The sequence below is a fragment of the Schistocerca americana genome, chromosome 9 (assembly GCF_021461395.2).
Source record: "Schistocerca americana isolate TAMUIC-IGC-003095 chromosome 9, iqSchAmer2.1, whole genome shotgun sequence".
In the NCBI taxonomy this organism is placed as follows: Eukaryota; Metazoa; Arthropoda; class Insecta; order Orthoptera; family Acrididae; genus Schistocerca; species Schistocerca americana.
The window spans coordinates 125,347,048-125,371,198 of NC_060127.1; the positions used below are offsets into that span (position 1 = coordinate 125,347,048).

Here is a 24,151-nt window from a genome sequence, read left to right on the forward strand (position 1 = left end):
GGGGACACAGCTTTGTTTCCTGAAGACAGAAGATGACCGGCGAGTAGGATCATAAGAGGATCAACAATTCATGCCGATTGGCTCGAATGCCGTGCATATTCCAGTGGATAATGGATATAGGGTGAACAGAAAATGGAGGAATGTGACCAAGGTTGCTGTCAACTCAACGACTGCTCAGAGCGTGCGACTGACAGCATGGAATGGCATTCAGCCAGAGGCAGAAGATCCTGATCCATAGGTTTTTCAGGAGCAGCTCCTGCCACCAGCGATCGGCTGGTTGATCGGCCGCCAGCAGTGCGCCTCGGTGACACAGTAGACGGCCGAGGGCGATTTACGCCAGGTGGTGCTGTAGATGGGACACGTCTTGGCAGAGAAGGAGATGAACTGGGTTTCTTTGTAGCCTTCTTGGAAGTATGATGTTTAGATGAAGGAGGAACTGATGGTTGTGAAGTTGGGGTACGTAAAAAATCTTCACGAGTATGCTCTTTTTTCGAAGTCGTGGTGTCTGACTGTTGGGCTCGAGATTTAGCAGAACCCGACGAAGGGTGAGCCAGAGAGTGGGCAGGCGAAAGTGGTGAGGTTGAACGGACGATCTTCGCGCTGGCCGATCTGACTATCGTGGCACTAAAGGTGAGGTCGCAAGTCTGCGTGGCCGCCTCCTTTGTTGGCCGAGAAGAAGCAAGGACAGTGCTGTATTTTCCTGTCTGAGGCACGGTGGGCTGTCGACTGGCGAATAATTTTCGAGCAGCAAAGGTCAACACCTTTTCCTTCACTCTTATTTCCTGCAAGAGCTTTTCGTCCTTAAAAATGGGGCAATCTCGAGAGGAAGCAGCGTGGTCACCCATACAGTTGATGCAGCGAGGGGATGGAGGTGGACAAGCACCCTCATGGGCATCCTTGCCACATGTAACACTTTTGGCCGGATTGGAACAGGACTGGCTGGTGTGATTGAACCGCTGACACCGATAGCAACGCGTAGGGTTTGGGACGTAAGGGCAAACGGAAATTATCTCATAGCCTGCTTTGATTTTCGATGGGAATTGAACTTTGTCAAATGTCAAGAAGACAGTGCGGGTTGGAATGATGTTCGTGTCAACCCCTTTCATAACTCTATGAACAGCCGTTACGCCCTGGTCAGACAGGTAGTGCTGAATTTCTTCGTCAGACAATCCACCGAGGGAGCTCGTATGAACGACTCCACGCGAGGAATTTTAAGTGCGATGTGCTTCAACCCGGACAGGGAAGGTGTGGAGCAGTTAAGTACGCAGCAATTTTGTGCCTGGAGGGCACTGACTGTTTCTAACAACATGGTGTCATTCCGTAATCTGGAACAAGACTTTACAGGACCTGCAATTGCGTCGACACCTTTCTGAATAATGAAAGGGTTGACCGTGGAGAAGTTGTGACCTTCGTCAGACCGAGAAACAACAAGAAACTGTGGCAACGATGGAAGAACTGTCTGTGGCTGAGACTCAGTGAACTTACACTTGTGAGCAGACATAGTGGAAGGTGAGGAAACCATTGCGGAAGAATCCCCCATGATTACCGGCATCTCCGATGGCGCGCTCCTCCCTTGTGGGTGCCCTCTCTGAGGGCACTCCCGCCTTAGGTGATTGTTCACACCTCAGGTCACACCTCCCGACAAACGGACCGAGGGACCAATCGGCACTTTCAGAAGGTATCAGCTCGGGTAATCACCCCTCCCTGGGCCTGGCCGTTACCACGGGGTACGTATGTGTCCTACCTGTCTACCCGGGGCGGGGAATTATGCGTTACCCCGTCACTGGCTACACACAAAAATGCGTGGGTCGGCCTTCAGACACGCACAGGGAGGAAGAAAGAGAAAGGGAAAGGGAAAAACAACGAAAGAGAAAGGAAAGAGGAGAGGTCTCAAACGCCGCAGCGGAGAAAAGGGTAAAGGGAAGAGGTAAGGAAAAGAGACTGACAAAGGAAGGATGAAGACATACAAGCAGAGAAGGCGGGGAATGGTGTACATTTACGAGCGTCCGTCTCCGGACGTAGGCACAAACCATACTCCCAGAGGGGGAGAAAGGGAAGGAAAGAGCCAGAGGTGAGGGGAGGAGGGGCGAAGATGGGGGAGAGGGAAGGATGCGGAAAGGGAAGGTATGCAGCCCGGAAAGGAAGGAGGGCCACATTAGCTCGGGGTCCCGTGCTCGCTACGCACGTATCAACAAAAGAGTTGTGGACCCCCTGGGGGGTTCTGTAGGCATCAATAGAAGTGTGGAGGGGCTGCAGCACATGAAAGGAGGAATTGCACTCCATGGTCGGTGGACAAGTGAAAAGAAATGTAATAATATGAATTAGCAGCAATACTGACAATGCTGAAAAGAGATAAGTGTTTGACATCAGGGCTAGGGTTTCTGAAGGAGCTAGAACTGTTTTCACACTGGACTGTCAGTGAATTCTCTTGCATAATGGCAGCAGGTGATCTAGACATGAACTCACTGAAAGACAACTGTGGTACTGAAACAGCCCTACAAGGTGCAGTGAAATTACAGAGAGACAGATCACGTAATTATCAATTTACCACTTTACAGTCGAGTTACAGGTCTTAAATAGAGCCACTGCAGATTGTTATGGGATATTACTGAAGCACCAGACGAGACACAAATGCTACACAACAGCTTTAATGAATTGCGACAAAGTCAGCAAGCCTACGCAAACTGCAAAGATTATTTAATAGGAAACAGACGATGATAATCAGTTTGCAGAAAATTGGCCTACAACATAAATCTTGCATGTCCAGTAGTAAGCAGAAATAAAAATGGAAAGTAAAGCACACACTAGAACACAACACACATAATAAGGAAGAAGGAATAACTAAAAACTACAGTTAATACTTGTCAGATTAAACATGCAAGTGAACTGTGATACCTATAGGAACAAGAAGAGATAATCCAAGTAAGTGTTCAAAGAAACCAAATTGAATCAGAACAAAATGGGCTCCACTAATATCACAGAGACTGTATAGTCACACAAAGAAAGAGTAGACGCAAGGAACAATGGGAACGTAACAATCAAGAATAATGGGAATAAAATCATGGGCTCTCAGTAAACCAGTAACATTTTAACCAATTAATTATGTAAAAGTCTACTGTCACAAAATGGACACAAAGTACTACTCACAATACAATGTTTATTCATCATCTGACTCAGTAAAAATAGAACACAGTTTAAAGACAATCTACTGAGGGACTAAACAATATGTCTGCTCAACTATTTAAATGCTGTCTGCAGTGGCTAGCAAAGCCTATAGCTCTTCTTATCTTAGCTATGGAAGAAGGAATATTCACATTACGTTTAAGAGGACAATGTTAAGTGATACTAGTACACAAAGACGGCAGTCAGGAAGATACAGGAAATTACAGACCAACAACTATTACACCAACATTATCTGAAACAACAGAATGTAACTGAAGCCAATAGTTAATTTTATAGGTGAAATATGCCCAGCATGGGTTTAGGAATTTTAGATCTACCAGAACAACAGCTGTCTGTTTAGTTTTTGTAACTAAGGCGCTAGGTTTGTGGCATATTTCTTGACTATTCATGTGCCACAACATATACTACTAGATATTCTCCTTGACTGTGTACTGGGGAAAGGGGCTGGTATAAAATTATCCATGGAAAATGAAGATGTGTGGAAAGAAAAGTCAACAGCTCTATTAAAAGTATCTGTTCAAATTTTTAATTTAATTAAACAGCGAAAATTCTAGGTCAGAATATAAACATTATTATGGAAAGGATACATTGGTACACACTGTGAAGACAAACCACTGAGATCCAGATAGACATGATGGAAAGACTGACGTATCAGCTTTCAGCCAAACCTTCTTCAGAAAAGACACTCTCAAGTCCCTATTCCACAATGTGCCTAAACCGCAGACCTGTGCACCAGCGCCCCATGCGTTCATTTCTGTAACTACCGGCAGGTTCACAAAGACCCATTACACCATCCATGTGGGATATACCTGGCATGCATGCACATGGAACATGAACAGAACTGTCTTATCTCTTGTAGTCATTCGTTCTACTGCACGAAACAAAGGTGGACTGTGTGACATATTGGAATGCCATCCGTTTGAATTATTCATGAGAAAATGAATATCATTATTTATCAAGTAACTGTTATTCTCTTATGTAGGTTACTACTGTTCTGAATTAAAGACTAAACAGTCAGTTTTATATTACGACACTCGGTTGCACGGGTATATCTATTTATACAACATTTTGCACATGGAGTACCCATCTGCATTTGGAGCTATTGCCCTTTGCCGCGGGAGTGACAGTAAATCTTCGGATGAGGGCAGAATGACAAAAATAAAAATCCAGATGTCATCAAGTTGGAAGCTGGCTGAAAAGAAGGGACAAAGGCAGGGGATTATATTCACTGCTTATGAAAGAACTGAGGGTCTAAGATGTGCGCAAATTTCGGGGCTTCGTGAGGATGGACATGGCCTGTTTCGAGAAGTTGCTGTCTATAATAGAAGATGGAACTAGCAAGTGTGACAGTCACAAGGAAGGCTGTCTCACATTCTCGAAAATAAGAATTAATCCTATGTTTATACATTTCATGATTTTACCAACCTAAATCACAAATAAAATACCGGTAAATGAACTGTTACATTGCAGGCTGGACTTAACATTATGTTTACTGGCGACTGGGGAATCTTAAGAGCCTGGCTTTTGGCCACAGAATAGCACAGCACACCATTTCAAAAGTTGTTGAGGATATACCCACTGCAGACTGCAACACTTTAAAGAACCAGTACTTAAAGGTGTACTTGTGCTACTCATCCATGTTTGGACTATGTATGAGTGGGCGCTACTCAGTTTCACAGTCATCTGTCACACTACGTGAAACTGCAAGGACTTTCTCCCTTTCACTGCCAGTTTCTTTTTCCTGGCATGCTGAAATAAAGGACGAGATGCAATCAAATCAAATATGAGCTTTCATAAGATAAGGTATTACGATACAAATCAAAAATCACCATATAACTTTACACATATATTACTCGGGAAGAAATTATTTTCTACTACCTTATTAGGATACAGTGGGTCATGCATACACCTTTCCTCACTGTATGTCTGATTTAGGACACTTAATGCCTCTTTGCTCCATTTCATTTCTAGAATACGAAGTCTAAAAATCCTTTCGCAAACAGCTAGTATGAGAGAGTCTACTGCAAAAGAAAGTTCAGAGGTAGCAATCGTGTACACTCGTCTACTTTGGTGAATGAGTGCACATTTCTCTTTTCTGATGAATGCTTTGACTCAAAGCTTATATATAATCGTCTTTTCATCATGCCTACCTGGAAATCAGGATGTCATCTTTATAGTGAATAGCAATCTATCCTTTCCATAATAATTTTGAATTTCTTTCATTCCTCGTCCTACACATCTGGTTCTGTACGACGAAAAGGAAGAGCGAATCTCCAGGTTATGGAGTGAGTCAGTACATCAAACTGACATCCGGAAATTAATGATGGACAATTAAAATGTACACCAATTCTATCTATGCAACATTCTACTTTTGTATATTAGCTCAATCAACATTGTAACACAAGAATCAGTTTAATCATTTTTCAGGAATTTCCGAAGAATGTGTGCGAGTACTTTACCTACTGCTTTTCCTTTTTTACATGCAAATGATGTGCATCAAAGTAGGTGGAAATGCTTCACCTCTTGTAATTACAGTTTAACAGTCAACTTACAAACAAAACATTCTCAAAATATGAAACTGGGAACAGTCACTTCAATAATATTTATCTTTTATAAAATATTAACAAATCCACACGTAAGCAAATACTTGATAGGAAAACTATTTGAAAAATTCTTTGGAGCTAAAATAATTCCAGGGTGTGGTTATGGATATGTACTCGAGATGGGACAATAATAAACAACATCTGCCGTGAATCGAGTTTGTCGGGTTCAGCTTAACTGGTGGCTGTCCGACCTTTGCTTAACGTGATTCAGAAGAATAAAGACCTTCAGTTCAGCAACAATAACTTTATTGCGAGCGCGTATATGACAACACCCAGCATGCATGGACTGATGGGAGTTACAAAATTTGCTTCCGGCCTCTACAGAAGGATTCTTAATCCTGAGAAAACTTCCGTAGTTATTAGAGAGAAAACAGTACTTGTCCTCACAAGCCAGGAGGCACGGAACTACTAATTAACTAAAAAAACAAGGAATAATAATAATAATAATAAACAGAACGTATATAAAAGCTAGAAAACACAGCGCCTCTAGACGCTGGGCGCGGAACTACGCAATCGTCGTGTACAGTAATTACGACCGCACTGCACTGCACTGCACACACACACACACACACACACACACACACACACACACACACACCGGCGAGCTTGAATTAATGCGCGGCAGTGTCGCTACAAGTTCAACAACATTTCTGATGACAAAATGTCACTACAGCATACACATGGACACTACTAACAGCGTACCATGGGCCACTTAATTCACAACACACATACAAACATAAGTGAAGCTAAAAAAGAAAGCTGTAAGATATACTAAAATATGACTTCTTAAATATTCTTACAGACAGATTTATGGAACCAAACATTAAAGCTAAAGGGCACTTTCAGTGTCAGCAGCTCCCAAATTGTGTGCAGATGTTGGCAAATTGTGAATGTTAGTCACAGTCAAACAGGTGATTGTATTCAAGAGCCAATGAGAATCACTGAATTTAATGGCTTTCTTCAGTGGAACGCACAAATTAATTACATTTCTTTTCGATATGCAGAGCACCAGAGTAATTTTTGGTTGTATGGTTATGAATTGCAAATTTGGTTACTGTTTTATGTACTTTCTTAATGACAAAACTGCTGACAGACTGACCTGTAGCATAGCCCAAGGCCTATGTTAGGTTTGAATGTAACACTGGTTGAGGTGCCCGCAGCCAACAAGAAAAAGTGAGAGTTCTAATAGCTTGACAGGTAGTGTAGCTGGAGAGAGATGTTCATCATTGCAATAACGTACTGCTTCTTATTTCTGATTTTGTCTCAAATTCTGACAACTTAGTCAAATTCTGATCTAATGGAAACAAAAGCCAGCTAACTTTACTGACAACTAACTCCTGACTCATTAGATTCAGTTCTCATTGTTTGTCAAGAGAGTTGTTACTAACGTCAGTACACAATGCTAAAGCCACCAACAACCTAAGTGCAATTTTACTAAAGACTAAACAGTATGATCACTGCAATGAAAGGAAATCAATATTTAAGTAAAACCTAAGTGTGCTGCATTATTAAACACATACTTATGATTTTAACACAAGGGAAAATTGTAATCAAGCTGAAGCAAATCTGCTAAAATTGACCATCAGAATCCATAAAAGCAACATGCTTCCTACACAGTAATCTGCCATTGTACACACAGATGAAACCAAATATGGCTGTTTTCGAAGTAAATCTTTAATCCAGTGTGTAACAGTACCTGGAAGCTAAACATTATTTAACATACAGAGAATCGCTTCTTTTATTTATATATTCATGTAACTGTAATCCTGAACTACATTTAGTCATGATGTGTCAAGTATCATTATTTGAAAGACAAATGTTACTACTAATCATGCATAAAAATCAAGGTCATATTGATTTAATTCTTACCGTTATGTGTTCAGGATTAACATCCTTTGTCAGTACTTCCCTTTCACGTGCGCACTAGAGAATGTGGCAAAAATCCCTCATGACAGATTCATCCACATCCTCTCTGCTTCAGTGTGGGTGGAGAATCCAAAATCCATTTTACACCGACAGATGCCACATTTTACCTGCAACATTACACTTGTTAGTTCAACTGCCGTCAAATCAGTAACTACCAATAACTATATCTTATCTCTCACTTTTTATATAATTCCGTCATCCTGGGTGACAGGATATGGCTGAAGCAAATTACAGACTGTAATTTTTGATATGTGGAAAAGATAGCACTAATATATTTGGGTGAGTATTCTGTGCCATTTGAATTTGGAGGGTGCACACTCAGCTAATTCTATTTACTGTGGCACACTTACTGGCAACAGTCTGGTGCAGTATACAGTCTGCCACAGCAGCACACTATTTAGAGCAGAATATGACAGCAGGTGATTGCAAGACTATTACTAGGCTAAAGGCTGTCTAAAATAAAACCATCCCAATGCAAGTTTTGTGATACCAGTTTGGTAGCTTATTCAAAACAGTGCCAAATTCTGTCACGTTCAATGTAACATTCATTAACCAGGTCAATGTATTTCATGTCAGCCTGATTTAGTTTCCGGTCCACATTTATTTTGGCCACCCTGTGTATCCTCACATACCGCACAAGCATCAGCACTAAAACATTTAATTAGCCATCCATCATGCAGTCCGTAACAAAGCAGGACGGATTTTAAGAATGACCGGACTCTTTAGTATATTTTTTATCTCACTTTTAATTTTTTGATAAAACTAGTAACCAGGTTGTGCAAGATGGTGGCTAGTGTCTATGTACAGTGTTCATGCGAAAAAAGTGAAAATTACACCGAACAAAACAGCATGTGCACGAATTGTAGTGATGAAATCAGAAAGGTAAATGATCGTGTAAGTAGTCTGCATCTAACCATTAATACTCTGATGAGCGAACTAAAAAAACTTGCGTCTGGGAAGTGTGAACCTACATCAAACTTGCCTCACAGTTACCACAAAATTCCAGGCAAAGTGAAAAACAAAGTCCCTTATTCTCAACGAAGCTTATTGTATGACTGTAATATCGTGTTTACAAGCAGATTCAGTGAGCTATCAACTGTGCAAGATAAGAAAGATTGTGCATGTGATGAAACAAACTTCAGGGCTGAATATGAAACTACAAATACTTTGTTGTGCTAATTGGTGGGTCAAATGACTTATATAAAAACAAAACACTCAACAAAGCAAAACAAGAACTAAAAAGGTGTTTAGGACAGTTGACACACACAAATGTTTCAGTGCTGAACATCCCACATCGGCATGACTTGCCGTCTTAGTCATGCGTAAATAAAGAAATAATCAATGCCAACCAACTAATTTTAACACTTTGCAAACATTTCAGAAATGTAGAACTCATGAATGTTAAGAATATTGGGCGCAGACTCCACACATTACATGGATTGCACATTAACAACATGGGGAAAAAATTGCTCGTCGAAAGAATTGAAGAAATTATCATTAACAGGCATCAAACACTCAAAAGTAAAATCATCCTGGAATGGCCCCCCAAACATTCGAAGGAAACAACGCCAGCAAGACCTCACTCACCAACATCAACAACAAAAGAAGGAACAAGGTGCCTCCAATATTCAGGCACAGCAACAACAATGAATGCAGTAACAGCTCTACCAATTGCAGACCCAGCCCTAACACCAGCAGCAATATTATCAACAGTAGGATCAGCAGCTGAACAATTACCAGGGGAGCCAGACACAGAAGAAAACCCTGTTGCAGATGATAGTAGAAGAATAGGTGCAGTCAGGAAAAGGAAAGCAGTACTTCCAGCACACCTCAATGATTTTTTATTGACAAGGTAAAGGTAAGTGATCAATTAAATATGCCAAAGCCTAACAAATCCTTTAATTTCATGCTGATTCATCAAAATGTCCGATCATTGCTAAACAAATTAAGTGAAGTTGAAATTATATGTACTGATGAGCTACAAAACACTTCTGTAATGTGTATAACTGAACACTGGCTGCCTAAAGATGCAATGTCAGTCACAAAACTTGCAGACTTCAATCTTTCATCATCATTCTCTAGAAGTACATCCAGTCATGGAGGGTCATGTATATTTGTTAAAAGTGGCATTGATCATTCTAACATAAAACCCATTGAACTGTTAGCTGAAGAAAAAGTTTTTGAAGTATCCGCAGTTTAATACTCTGCATTAAAATCAATAATCGTCTGCGTATGTATATAAGAGCCCGGATGGGAACTTCAATGATTTCTGTCATCAACTAGAAGCAGCTTTAAATACTACAAAAAACTTCAACAAAACAGTGATCATATGTGGAGATTTTAATATTTATTTTCAAGAAATATCAAAAGACCAGCAAGGCTTGATGACCCTACTGGAAACATGTAACATAAAAGCCACCATAGACTCTCCTACAAGAGTTACACCAACAACTAGCTCAACAATTGATCAGATATTAATAAACACAGATGTAAATCACAATTTCTGTTCCAGAAATCTTAATACTGGCTTCAGTGATCACTATGCACAGTTTGCTTTGCACACCCCAAACGAAACAACTGAGAAAGAAGAACTTGTAAAAGAAGAGCAAGGGAATTCACTAACAAACAAATAAACCTTTTTATACAGAGACTAAGTGAACAAACTTGATACGAAGTGTATATTTGTGAAAATACTAACAAAAAGTTTGAAAAACTCATGGAAATCTTCATGTCATACTTTGAAGCTGCATTTCTATAAAAAAATAAATAAATAATAAAAAAAAAAAGTCAACCTAACTTCAAGAAGAACAAATGGATTACGACAGGTATTAGAATCTCTTGTACAGAGAAAAGAAGATTACATGATATAGCAAAGATACAGAACATGCCTCATGAATATCATTTGTACCTGAAGAATTACAAGAGGATCCTCAAAAATGTTGTAAGGAAAGCTAAAACTGTGGTGTCACCGCCAGACACCACACTTGCTAGGTGGTAGCTTTTAAATCGGCCGCGGTCCGGTAGTATACGTCAGACCCACGTGTCGCCAATGCCAGTGATAGCAGACCAAGCGCCACCACACGGCAGGTCTAGAGAAACGTCCTGGCACTCGCCCCAGTTGTACAGCCTACTTTGCCAGAGACGGATCACTGACAATTACGCTCTCATTTGCCGAGACGATAGTTAGCATAGCCTTCAGCTACGTCATTTGCTACGACCTAGCAAGGCGCCATAGCCTTTGATAATTATTATTGTGAAGCATGTATCATCAATAGCGATGTTCTACAAATGTGGATTAAAGTTAAGTATTCCAGAAGCTATGTACTATTTTTGGCTACTATAATTCCTTGTCATTTTCCAGACCTCATGCCAGCCTGCGTGAGCTTAAACGCGTGCTATTCGGCTACCCGTCCTAGTGGATTGGCTATCGGGTCAGTCCACTACAAAAACGATAGCAAATGACAAATACATTGAAAATTCAAAATCAAATCTAAAGCTATATGTGAAGTTATAAAAAATCAAACAAGTGAAACTAACCAATATAAAAATATGAACTTATGTTATGAAGGGCAAATGATTTCTTGATCAACAGAAATTGCAGGGACCTTCAACAAATATTTTGCAAAGGTAAGTGAACAGTTGATGAGTGGACTGGAAGAACACAACAAATTATCACCTCCATCATGCAATAGTGTGAGAAATGTGTCTACATCTTTGTTCCTTTCACCCATAAATACTGAAGAAATTTTGCCAGTTATAAAAACCTTGAAAACAGGGTACTCATGTGGAATTGATGGAATACCAGATGCAATTATTAAAAAATGCTGTCTTGCCTTAGCTGAACCCTTGACACACTTGTGCAACAGCTCACTGGCATCAGGAACCTTCCCTTCATGCTTAAAAAACAGCAAAACTGAAACCACTCTTCAAAAAAGGAAATCCGGAATGTGTTTCAAACTACAGACCAATAGCCCTACTGCCTGTATTTTCAAAAATTTAGAATTTTTTTTAAAGAGATTGTCTGATTTCTTAATAAAAATAAAATTCTCTCTCCTTCACAGTATGGCTTCAGGAAAGGCTATTCAACTGAAAGTGCAGTATTTGAATTTCTTAATGAAATCTATACTAAACTGGATGCAAGTGAGTTTGTGACAGGCATGTGTCTTGATTTATCTAAAGCTTTTGATGTCATTGGCCATAATGCCCCACTGCAGAAGCTTGACCAATTAGGAATTAGAGGTATATCCAATGAGTGGCTCAAGACATACCTATGTGGTCGCAAACAGGTGGTTGAAGCGCAATATTCTGACCATAAAATGAACTACTACTGTTCAGGATATGAAAATGTGAAATATGGCATCAGTATTAGGACCAATTCTGTTTCTCCTCTATGTCAATGATCGTATGTACAACAAGTATTGCCAAACCACCCTCCAATTTGCAGACAATACAAGCTTCCTTATTAGTGGTAAAACATAAGAAAAACAAATACTCAACTATTCAAACAATGAACAGTGTGGAACAGTGGTTCAGCTATAACAAGCTAATTATAAACAAAGAAAAGATAGTAGCACTGAACTTCTATAATGTAAAAGGAAGAAACCACCCAAACATAGAAATAGAACTTAGGGACAGAGTTCTTGAAAGTGTTGACAGCACAAAATTTCTGGGACTCTAGCTCCAGAGCAACACAAAATGGGAGGTACATATTGAATATTTGAAAAGAAAACCAAGCAAAACCTGTTACATGATATGGATCTTAAAAATTTGTTGCAGCAAAGCCAGCCTGTTAAATGTATACTACTCCTATGTGCATTCTGTAATTAAATATGGAATATCTTCTGGGGCAATGCAACAACAAATATTAAACCTTTCAGGATGCAAAAGAGAATATTAAGAATTATTGAAGGGGTAAACAATACGAAATCATGCAGACCCATATTCATAAAACTGTCAGTTCTTCCTCTTGCTTGCATTTTTATCTATGAAACATTAGTTTTCATCAAACAATATATTGATAGACCCCCAGATATCTTATTAAAAATGATGGAATACCAGATGCAATTATTAAAAAATGCTGTCTTGCCTCAGCTGAACCCTTGACACACTTGTGCAACAGCCAATGGTGGGGAGGCTTGCGTGCCTCAGCGATACAGATAGCCGTACCGTAGGTGCAACCACAACGGAGGGGTATCTGTTGAGAGGCCAGACAAACGTGTGGTTCCTGAAGAGGGGCAGCAGCCTTTTCAGTAGTTGCAAGGGCAACAGTCTGGATGATTGACTGATCTGGCCTTGTAACAATAACCAAAACGGCCTTGCTGTGCTGGTACTGCGAACGGCTGAAAGCAAGGGGAAACTACAGCCGTAATTTTTCCCGAGGGCATGCAGCTTTACTGTATGATTACATGATGATGGCGTCCTCTTGGGTAAAATATTCCGGAGGTAAAATAGTCCCCCATTCGGATCTCCGGGCGGGGACTACTCAAGAGGATGTCGTTATCAGGAGAAAGAAAACTGGCGTTCTACGGATCGGAGCGTGGAATGTCAGATCCCTTAATCGGGCAGGTAGGTTAGAAAATTTAAAAAGGGAAATGGATAGGTTGAAGTTAGATATAGTGGGAATTAGTGAAGTTCGGTGGCAGGAGGAACAAGACTTCTGGTCAGGTGACTACAGGGTTATAAACACAAAATCAAATAGGGGTAATGCAGGAGTAGGTTTAATAATGAATAGGAAAATAGGAATGCGGGTAAGCTACTACAAACAGCATAGTGAACGCATTATTGTGGCCAAGATAGATACGAAGCCCACACCTACTACAGTAGTACAAGTTTATATGCCAACTAGCTCTGCAGATGACGAAGAAATTGAAGAAATGTATGATGAAATAAAAGAAATTATTCAGATTGTGAAGGGAGACGAAAATTTAATAGTCATGGGTGACTGGAATTCGAGTGTAGGAAAAGGGAGAGAAGGAAACATAGTAGGTGAATATGGATTGGGGGACAGAAATGAAAGAGGAAGCCGCCTGGTAGAATTTTGCACAGAGCACAACATAATCATAACTAACACTTGGTTTAAGAATCATGAAAGAAGGTTGTATACATGGAAGAACCCTGGAGATACTAAAAGGTATCAGATAGATTATATAATGGTAAGACAGAGATTTAGGAACCAGGTTTTAAATTGTAAGACATTTCCAGGGGCAGATGTGGACTCTGACCACAATTTATTGGTTATGACCTGTAGATTAAAACTGAAGAAACTGCAAAAAGGTGGGAATATAAGGAGATGGGACCTGGATAAACTGAAAGAACCAGAGGTTGTACAGAGATTCAGGGAGAGCATAAGGGAGCAATTGACAGGAATAGGGGAAATAAATACAGTAGAAGAAGAATGGGTAGCTTTGAGGGATGAAGTAGTGAAGGCAGCAGAGGATCAAGTAGGTAAAAAGACGAGGGCTAGTAGAAATCCTTGGGTAACAGAAGAAATATTGAATTTAATTGATGAAAGGAGAAAATATAAAAATGCGGTAAGTGAAACAGGCAAAAAGGAATACAAACGTCTCAGAAACGAGATCGACAGGAAGTGCAAAATGGCTAAACAGGGATGGCTAGAGGACAAATGTAATGATGTAGAGGCCTATCTCACTAGGGGTAAGATAGATACCGCCTACAGGAAAATTAAAGAGACCTTTGGAGATAAGAGAACGACTTGTATGAATATCAAGAGCTCAGATGGAAACCCAGTTCTAAGCAAAGAAGGGAAAGCAGAAAGGTGGAAGGAGTATATAGAGGGTCTATACAAGGGCGATGTACTTGAGGACAATATTATGGAAATGGAAGAGGATGTAGATGAAGATGAAATGGGAGATACGATACTGCGTGAAGAGTTTGACAGAGCACTGAAAGACCTGAGTCGAAACAAGGCCCCCGGAGTAGACAATATTCCATTGGAACTACTGACGGCCGTGGGAGAGCCAGTCCTGACAAAACTCTACCATCTGGTGAGCAAGATGTATGAAACAGGCGAAATACCCTCAGACTTCAAGAAGAATATAATAATTCCAATCCCAAAGAAAGCAGGTGTTGACAGATGTGAAAATTACCGAACAATCAGTTTAATAAGCCACAGCTGCAAAATACTAACACGAATTCTTTACAGACGAATGGAAAAACTAGTAGAAGCCAACCTCGGGGAAGATCAGTTTGGATTCCGTAGAAACACTGGAACACGTGAGGCAATACTGACCTTACGACTTATCTTAGAAGAAAGATTAAGGAAAGGCAAACCTACGTTTCTAGCATTTGTAGACTTAGAGAAAGCTTTTGACAATGTTGACTGGAATACTCTCTTTCAAATTCTAAAGGTGGCAGGGGTAAAATACAGGGAGCGAAAGGCTATTTACAATTTGTACAGAAACCAGATGGCAGTTATAAGAGTCGAGGGACATGAAAGGGAAGCAGTGGTTGGGAAGGGAGTAAGACAGGGTTGTAGCCTCTCCCCGATGTTGTTCAATCTGTATATTGAGCAAGCAGTAAAGGAAACAAAAGAAAAATTCAGAGTAGGTATTAAAATCCATGGAGAAGAAATAAAAACTTTGAGGTTCGCCGATGACATTGTAATTCTGTCAGAGACAGCAAAGGACTTGGAAGAGCAGTTGAATGGAATGGACAGTGTCTTGAAAGGAGGATATAAGATGAACATCAACAAAAGCAAAACAAGAATAATGGAATGTAGTCTAATTAAGTCGGGTGATGCTGAGGGAATTAGATTAGGAAATGAGGCACTTAAAGTAGTAAAGGAGTTTTGCTATTTGGGGAGCAAAATAACTGATGATGGTCGAAGTAGAGAGGATATAAAATGTAGGCTGGCAATGGCAAGGAAAGCGTTTCTGAAGAAGAGAAATTTGTTAACATCCAGTATTGATTTAAGCGTCAGGAAGTCATTTCTGAAAGTATTTGTAGGGAGTGTAGCCATGTATGGAAGTGAAACATGGACGATAAATAGTTTGGACAAGAAGAGAATAGAAGCTTTCGAAATGTGGTGCTACAGAAGAATGCTGAAGATTAGATGGGTAGATCACATAACTAATGAGGAAGTATTGAATAGGATTGGGGAGAAGAGAAGTTTGTGGCACAACTTGACCAGAAGAAGGGATCGGTTGGTAGGACATGTTCTGAGGCATCAAGGGATCACCAATTTAGTATTGGAGGGCAGCGTGGAGGGTAAAAATCGTAGAGGGAGACCAAGAGATGAATACACTAAGCAGATTCAGAAGGATGTAGGTTGCAATAGGTACTGGGAGATGAAAAAGCTTGCACAGGATAGAGTAGCATGGAGAGCTGCATCAAACCAGTCTCAGGACTGAAGACCACAACAACAACAACATATGCACACAATACAAGGTAAAAATCTGATCTTCATATGAAACAGGTGAGAACATCATTGTGCCAAAAAGGCACACTGCATACTGGCAGAAACATTTTTAATAATCTACCTAACCATATTAAATAGCAAGTAAACACTGTAGTTTTAAGGCTGAAGTAAAGGAATGTTTAATTGCTCATTGCTTTTACAGTCTGACAGAATACATAAACGCCAAACAACCAAAATAAAGATGAATTATGAATATTCTACATTGTATGTTGTCTGTAATGTTTGTTGTATGTATGAATCTCTGCTAAATTACTTCAATATCCAGTCCTTAGGTTTGCAATACAAACGGTATTTTATCTTCTAAATAACTAACTATGTCCAATATACTTCTATATATTCTATTCATGTAGGATTTGAAGGACTAAATAAATAAACTGCTCATCCGTTTTAGTCATAAAAAACTATTTTTTGAAGCCAGAGCAATTTACTGAATTCTAATGTCTCCCATCCATTGCCTCATTCATGTTAATGATGATTATAGGCTCTTCATGGGACACAAGAAACATTGTACATGATACATTTAATGTAACATCACCATGCAGTGTCGGTAAGAAATTATTAATGATGTGCAAAGAGGTAGCGTGCACTAAATTTATGAGTCCCACTGGTATCTCAGGCAGATCAGTCTCAAACACTGTGTCACTGTGGTGGAGCAGAATTGGAGGTATGAAGCTACAAAGAAGAAGCAGCAACTACTCGTTCAGTTAAACAGCCATATATCAAATAAGGCTAATATATGTATTGTCAGTGACCAGCGTTGATTTGACAGTCCCTCCACCCTCAGAACAGGTTTACAACAGTGCGGCAGAATGATAAAACTGCCCCTGTGTTTCTCGGGTTCCAAGCTCTCAGTTGTACATGCACACACACCAACAATAATGGTCATGTATCAAATGGGCCCAGTAAGCTGCAACATCAGCAGTATAATCATACCTGCCAGTCACTGACTAGCCTGTCACAACTGTCTCCTTTTGTATCTCATGTCCCACTTCTGAAATATGGGTTGCTTGTTAAAATGGTCTTTCACATTTACACCTCATCCTGAGTCCCAAAGTCTGAATGATCAGTGCCTAACTTGAAATGACACTTTCTGGTTCAGTTATTTTACTGAAAGAATAGGGGTACTGTTAGATGAGCAACTATCAATGATGCACTGAATACAATTATACTCTACCCGTGGAATACTGGTGCCCATGGATTCAAGGTGGATGTGGGATAAAGGTCCACAAGATGTGGACCTGTCTCGCTGAGTGCACTGTAAAGACATAAAAGTTGCTGATATTAATTTGAGACAGTTTATCAACAGAAAATTCTATTTGGCAGTTGACACACTACAATTACATTTGAAAACTAGCACAGCATCAAGTATGAGTATTAGGTGGACAAGAAGAGATTTAATTATATCAAACATGAGTATACCGTACCTCGCAAAAATTGGCGCCTCTCTATTCAGGAAGTATTTTTGTGTCTCTCTCGCACTGCAATTGAAATATTTGTGTTACATTAGGAAATATCATTACAGCCAAAATGGTGAGGTGAACATATTTTAACATACAATCAAGCAACTACTTACATCTGTAATAGGGAAACCAAAGATAGCAAAGTCAACATAAATACAATAGCAATTCACACCATTGTCTCACATGCCATAGGATTTCAACAGTTGGACAGATACAGGTAGTTATAAAAATAGATACATGGTCGATGCATGGATATAAACAAATACAACTTCAGATTGTATGCAGACATTTCCTGCACCATTCATTATGCTGCTAAGATAGCTGTAATCATTTCTGAGCACGCAGCTGTGTCATTAGTTCTTGGACTTAAATAAGCAATACCTGAACGGAGAAGCATGAATTCAATTATTACCTCTGATATGGGACCTTGAGGAACAGCTGCAATGGAATGCGTTTTTGCCATACACACATTTTGTGGTATGCGTAACATGTAAAATCCTTCACTCAAGCTAACCAGCATCTAACAATTCCTTTTATCCAAAATCAGCTGATATTTTGTCTATGCAACAATTTCACGATTTGGAAAAATATCTATGCTGAGGGCCACAAAAAATTGGACACAAACAAACCATTACCTACATGGGATGATTCCTTGTTAACACTCTCAATTGTGCAAACCGCAAAGTTAGATTATGGTGAAGCATATGCCATTAATGTATGCCTTTGTGTATGGAGTCTTATACCAACTGAAACGATCATCATGTTAGCTAATGTCAGAACAGGAATGAAACTAAATCAAGAGTGGGCAGACAACATCACACTAGCCTCAGTACGTGGCACATTGACTAATATGAAATTACACAAATCCACAATTACCATTCTTTCAGACAGCTTCAAAAGAACACACACCACACACTCAAAACTGATTTGCCTCAATGGGCAATAGATCTACCACATTCAGTGTCCGATCTCCTTTGGGAATCGGAAAGTAGTAAGCATGGAGGAAATGAACGGGGACTGTAGACAGGTGGCACAAGGTAGGAAGAGGCGTGCCAAGATAGTTGCAATAAACATTGTGACTGGGTGGCGCTGTGGTTCCCAACTTCGAATCCCAGGCCAGCACTCATATTCACTCATCGCCACTGATGCCGCGCAGAGTCCTGATGCAGCAAATGTCAATATTCCTTTCCCTCCCGTTCACCCCTCTCCTTGAATTTACATAATAAACATAAAAGACACTGAATGACTCCATAAAATGAAGTTTTCCGATATAAGCACGAGGATTAAGAGAACAAACAGCCACAAAAACAGGCTATTTGTTCAGGGAAAACACTTTACCTTAATACTGCAATTCAAAACAAATGAAGACCAGTTGAGGGCTGTTTAGTACTCATAAAAACCACTATTTTACTATTTTTATCCCATTTTCTACAAAAGCAGCTTATGCATACGACATTGGAAAAGTCTACCGGTAAGTAGGTTACAGAAGTGAAAGCAGTTTATGCGTACATTAATACTGCAAATAACACTTAATTCATGATGTGTGCCCACTGTACATTTAATAAAATTAGATATTTTCGAATGGTGTGAAAGCAGCGATGCTGCAAATTTGATGTGAGTGATGTATAATTTTCTTCTTTCCCTGGTAAAGTGGTGGTGATCCATTTTTTTAAATATACTGTGCTTCCCTTCTACTTTTATTTTCTGTAAAGTAGGTACATGGTTAAAAGAGGAATACCAGAAATCTTTTTCATAGTTTTACACAAGAGTAGGCTTTTATCCAAACATGATTCTAACTGCCTTTGTTTTGCAGTTTCAATGTGGTCATAGCTGCTTTGAAGTTTCACAAAAGTGACCCCATATTAAAGGTGAGAATGAAAGTGGAACTGTATGCATTCTTAACAGTTTTCTCACTACACCAGGATTTTAGTAAGCCGACTTGGCAACAGCAATGTTTCTTTACACTGCATACATTTGCTCTACACTGTACTATGGCAACCTTCTGAGACGGTGCACCTAAGGTTGAAAAAAAATTTGGAAGTATGCTGCAAAATAGAATAAGTGTGGAAAAAATCATGAGAGGATGTATTTCATGCAGCATTAGATTTTCTCCCTTATGGTTTTGGGAGGCACACTACAAACAATTCATTCTATCGCTACTAATCTGTTAAATTATAAAGTAAATTAGCTTTGATTATGTGAATGTTTAGCATTCTTTAGAGTCTCACATCAATATTAATCTTAGTACAAAACCAGGGTCTTCAACAAACGTGACAGCAACACAGGCTGTGCATGTACAATGGTCCGTCTGCCAGATATTTACGTATTTTTTGGGAAGAGAGGAAAGGCTTTCTGGAGATGAATGAACAATGTTTAACCCTTCTGTGGCCATTGCCCTCAATTACAATGTATGCTGCTTCCAACAAAGAATGCCGTCATTGTGGTAAGGTGAGGTTTCCTTTGACAATGAGTGCTTATGTTATATTTCTCTTACAGTTATACAGTTCAAGACTGTTAAAAAGAGTAGACCTTCTCAGAACCTGCTGCTTATTTCTATTTTTATTAGTGTGGCAGCACCTATGGTAAGACACTGTCACTTTCTGGTTGATGCATAAATAATACTGTAGTAGTATGTGTAGGTCAATACTTTATTGTATTTTGTGTTCCAGTGCATCAAAGCCTGCTGTCCTCATTTGCCAACACATCCTTGGTAAATGTTCTGTATTTTGTTCTTCCCAGACTTCTGAACAACAGTAAGCATCACTGGAGAGAAAACTCAAGATATGCTGGGAAATGTAAAAATAAAACACATTCTTCGGTTGTACGTAATGAAATTCGTGTATTTGTTGTGTTGTCGATCTTTACTGGCTATCAAATTATGCAGTGAAAGAAATTATTGGTCTGAGGATGATGACCTTGGTGTTCAAACGGTGAAAGATTCTTTGAATCATAATAGGTATCTTGAACTGAAACCTGAATTATATTTCAATACGGGATACATCTTATAAAGCAATTTATCAGACTCAAGTCCACACACACTTTGGATGTAAACCATGGGCCTTAAATCTTCTTCTATATACTGGGAAGGACCAGAATGATGACAGTGAGGATCTACAGTGAGTCCCAAAGTACTTTTGGATATGTTGTCCTTTGTCACTAATTATTAGTCATGACCACATCCACCAGTAGGGACTAGGCTTCTGTGCATGTGCAACCATAAGAGAAAGCAGAACAAAGATGTCATTCTTATCACCAGATAAGGTAATGAAAAAGAAAGGTGGGGAGGGGAGGTTCTCAGCTTGATTTGATAGAGAAGGAAATCTTTGTCACAAAATGGAATGGTAAGAAGTATGTTGTACTAGGAACTGATTTTGACCCTGTACCCCCCACGGTCAAAGTCTAACGTAGAAATTCATCCCAGAAACAAAAGCTCAGTATTCCACAACAACATGCACTGAACACACAAGAATATCATGGAGGTGCCAATCTTCATGAATGTCTAAAAAGAGAAATACACAATTGCAGTACATGGTTAACAGCGATACCGGTTCCTTTTTGTTTTTACAAAAACTGTAGATATGATGGTTACAAATGCACAACTGGCTTCCAAGAGGGGCAATGAAGGAACTTCTACCAGGGAAAGGGTTCAGAAAACAAATTGCCAGAACATATCAAATGTCAACTAATGGAACACTTATGAATCCCTTGTCATGCCCCAGCACGATACGACCACAAACTGTGTGTCAGAGAAATGAGAAAAGCGAAGATTATGCCAGTCTGAGAATTGTAAAGGAAGGGCTAGAACATATTGTGGTGAGTGGAAAGTTATGCTCCCTACCAAATGCTTTCCAAACATAGCATTTGGCCTTAATTAAATTTTTGTTTTGGAAAGATGATAGGTTAAATCTTTTATAAATGCGAGTTATTGTAAAATAAACAATAATAGTGAAATGTTATCAGTTTATTATCAATTTCCTTATACTACCCGCTTTCCTACAAAGCAGTGTAAGGTGAAAACTGCCAAGCACTTAGCATCGTAAAATGAGAATGACCCAATTTTTTTTTTCTTTTATGCCCTAAGTAAATTAAATTTCCTCATATTTCCATAAATTGGGCCACCAGAATACTGTTTTCCAGAAATTAAAAATACATGTAAATTAATAAGAAACTGAATGCTATTAGGTTAATAGAATTGTTGTTTAATTGACCTTTAGGAAGTTTCTTCTGTTTTTGTGGATGATAACTGGTTTTATCCATAACAACACTATTCTGTTATGAACCACATGAATTTCCTATACATCACTATTCTCTTCTTGATAACTGGATTTCCAGGATGCAAGTATTAGCCTGCAGTGATATTCAGATTACCCCACTGAAGTTTTCTTTGCCCGACAGTGCTTTCATCCTGCTATTACCTTCCGAATCCTGTCGAATGTGTTTTCTGGCATCATCTTTTTGATTGAGCCGAAGTGAAGATCTTCCTTGACATTTTGTCTTTTCTGAAAACTATTCCTGGCTACTATAACGTCAGAAACTCCGAATCAAAACCAGCCTTTCTAGCCTTGCACTTTCTGTACCAGTGTTACTGTACTGAAACATGTGCCACCTTTTGCCTCGGAAAACAAGCAATAGTCATAAAATTCCAACCAGCACAATGAACGATGTATTGCTGGAAATCGTCCAAATAAGTGACAGTTCTTCATTAGTATCTTTCCGAAGACAGAAACAACTTTTTCAAGATTTTAAACATGGCTACAGCAGCAACTGTTAAAATTCTTCACAATAAAGGATGGCAGCCAAAAACAGTTGCAGGATAGAATTTTTTTTATTAAAATTCTTGACCAAGGTTTCGGTACATATAAATATACCTTCATCAGAAGTACATTTCCTGAATAGAAAGACACATTCATTAGAAAAGCCATATCAACGAAAGTGAGAAACAGAAGCTTAAATAACGGTGAAATTGCTAAAGTAATACAGGCACACAATCTTTAGTACTTACTAAAATTACATCATGCACTGGAGAATAATGAAACAATTATGCCAAAAGGCGTCGTCAGTAATTAAAATATCATCTCCATTTGTACGACATGTGTAATGGGTACAGGATCAAAGCGAACAGTTTAACAATGTTACTTCGCCTATGAACTGTTGAGACACGAGTGTGAAGGCACTAAGGTAGATTGTGTCGCCGAGAGAGGGCACTTGCATGTGCCAGACTCGCGCATATTACAATCCATAAATACATACATAAGCGCATCAAAATTATTAAAGGTTGTGTTAATTCAAACTTTGTCTTAATAAATAAAGCGTATCACGCCAATTAAAGACATTTATGTAAACTATAAATATAGAACCAAATTTATCTGTGTCCTAGTGTCAAACGGATAAAGCTTGCGCTTGGAACATCTAACGAGAGAGGGCACTACTGTAATGCGCGACAGTCTCGCGTAATGTAGGCAGTGAAATACATACTAGCGAAACAACCAAAATGTTATAATAAAACGAAACCATCTGTCTGTATGAATAAAACATAGTAGTCATTTAACCACACATACACATTGAAATTCATAATTAACAAACATCACAATATGTAGATCCCAACAAGATAGGAAAAGCGCATTTCACCGGCATCAACAAGCAAGAAAATAACTCCTAGTCAGCCGGACTATATTACATTAAGGCAATGAGGGGTTTGAAACTGTCTAAAAAATTTTTGTTTCGAAGCTGCACCTGTTCATTAAGAACAAAACCATCTTTTAGAGACAGATGCTTGAAAATCTCTAATTCTTCGAGCAAGTCTAGTTTGTCACCTTTATCAGCTTCATGAAGCAGCTCTACGTCGTCCAGTTCTCTTGGCGTGTGCTGTAAGAGTAGATGTTCAGCAAAAGTGGAATTATATACGTTTTCCCCATTTTTACCTAACTTGTGTTCTTTATACCTAACTTTAATGGGTCTACCTGTCTGCCCTATGTAATAGTTTGGGCAGTCGTTACAAGTAATTTTGTATACACCAGACTTAGTGCTGAGTTCTTCTCGTGCTCCAATATTATGAATTACTCTACGTTTGAGGCTATTATTTACGGAAAAAGCAACTCTATAACCGTATTGTTTCTGTAAAAGTCTTTTAATCTTATATGAAACGTTCCCTAAAAATGGAATAGAAATAAAGTTATTACTCTCATAGTTCTTTGCCCTGTTATCTCCTAAAGTAGAAAATTTTACAGCTGTTTTTTTCTTAGCAATTTGGTCAATTAATTTAGGGTCGTATCCATTGTTAGTGGCTATTGATTTTAATAAAAATATTTCATTTTCAAAACAATTCTGTGCTAAAGGTGTGCTCACAGCGCGATGAACTGCAGAATGAAAAAAGGCGATCTTGTGAATTTGAGGATGACAGGAATCTGCTGGAATAATATTATCAGAAAAAGTTTCTTTACGGAAAATGTCGACGCTAATGGTGTTACCCGATAACTTAAGTTTCAAATCAAGAAAATTGAGTTCTCTCTCGTTATTTTGTATCTCTTTTGTAAATTTCATTT

The 24,151-nt window shown here is 39.1% G+C and overlaps 1 long non-coding RNA gene across 1 annotated transcript in view; it reads right to left on the reverse strand.

Annotated features, from left to right (window-relative positions):
• Positions 1–24,151, reverse strand: part of LOC124551309 — a 70,421-nt gene that overhangs the window by 22,862 nt on the left and 23,408 nt on the right. Inside the window, exons 3-5 of the long non-coding RNA XR_006967809.1 lie at positions 17,574–17,627; positions 17,324–17,404; positions 7,656–7,819 (exon numbers count right to left, since the gene is read on the reverse strand). This is a non-coding gene — a long non-coding RNA (uncharacterized LOC124551309). The remainder of the gene's footprint in view (positions 1–7,655; positions 7,820–17,323; positions 17,405–17,573; positions 17,628–24,151) is intronic.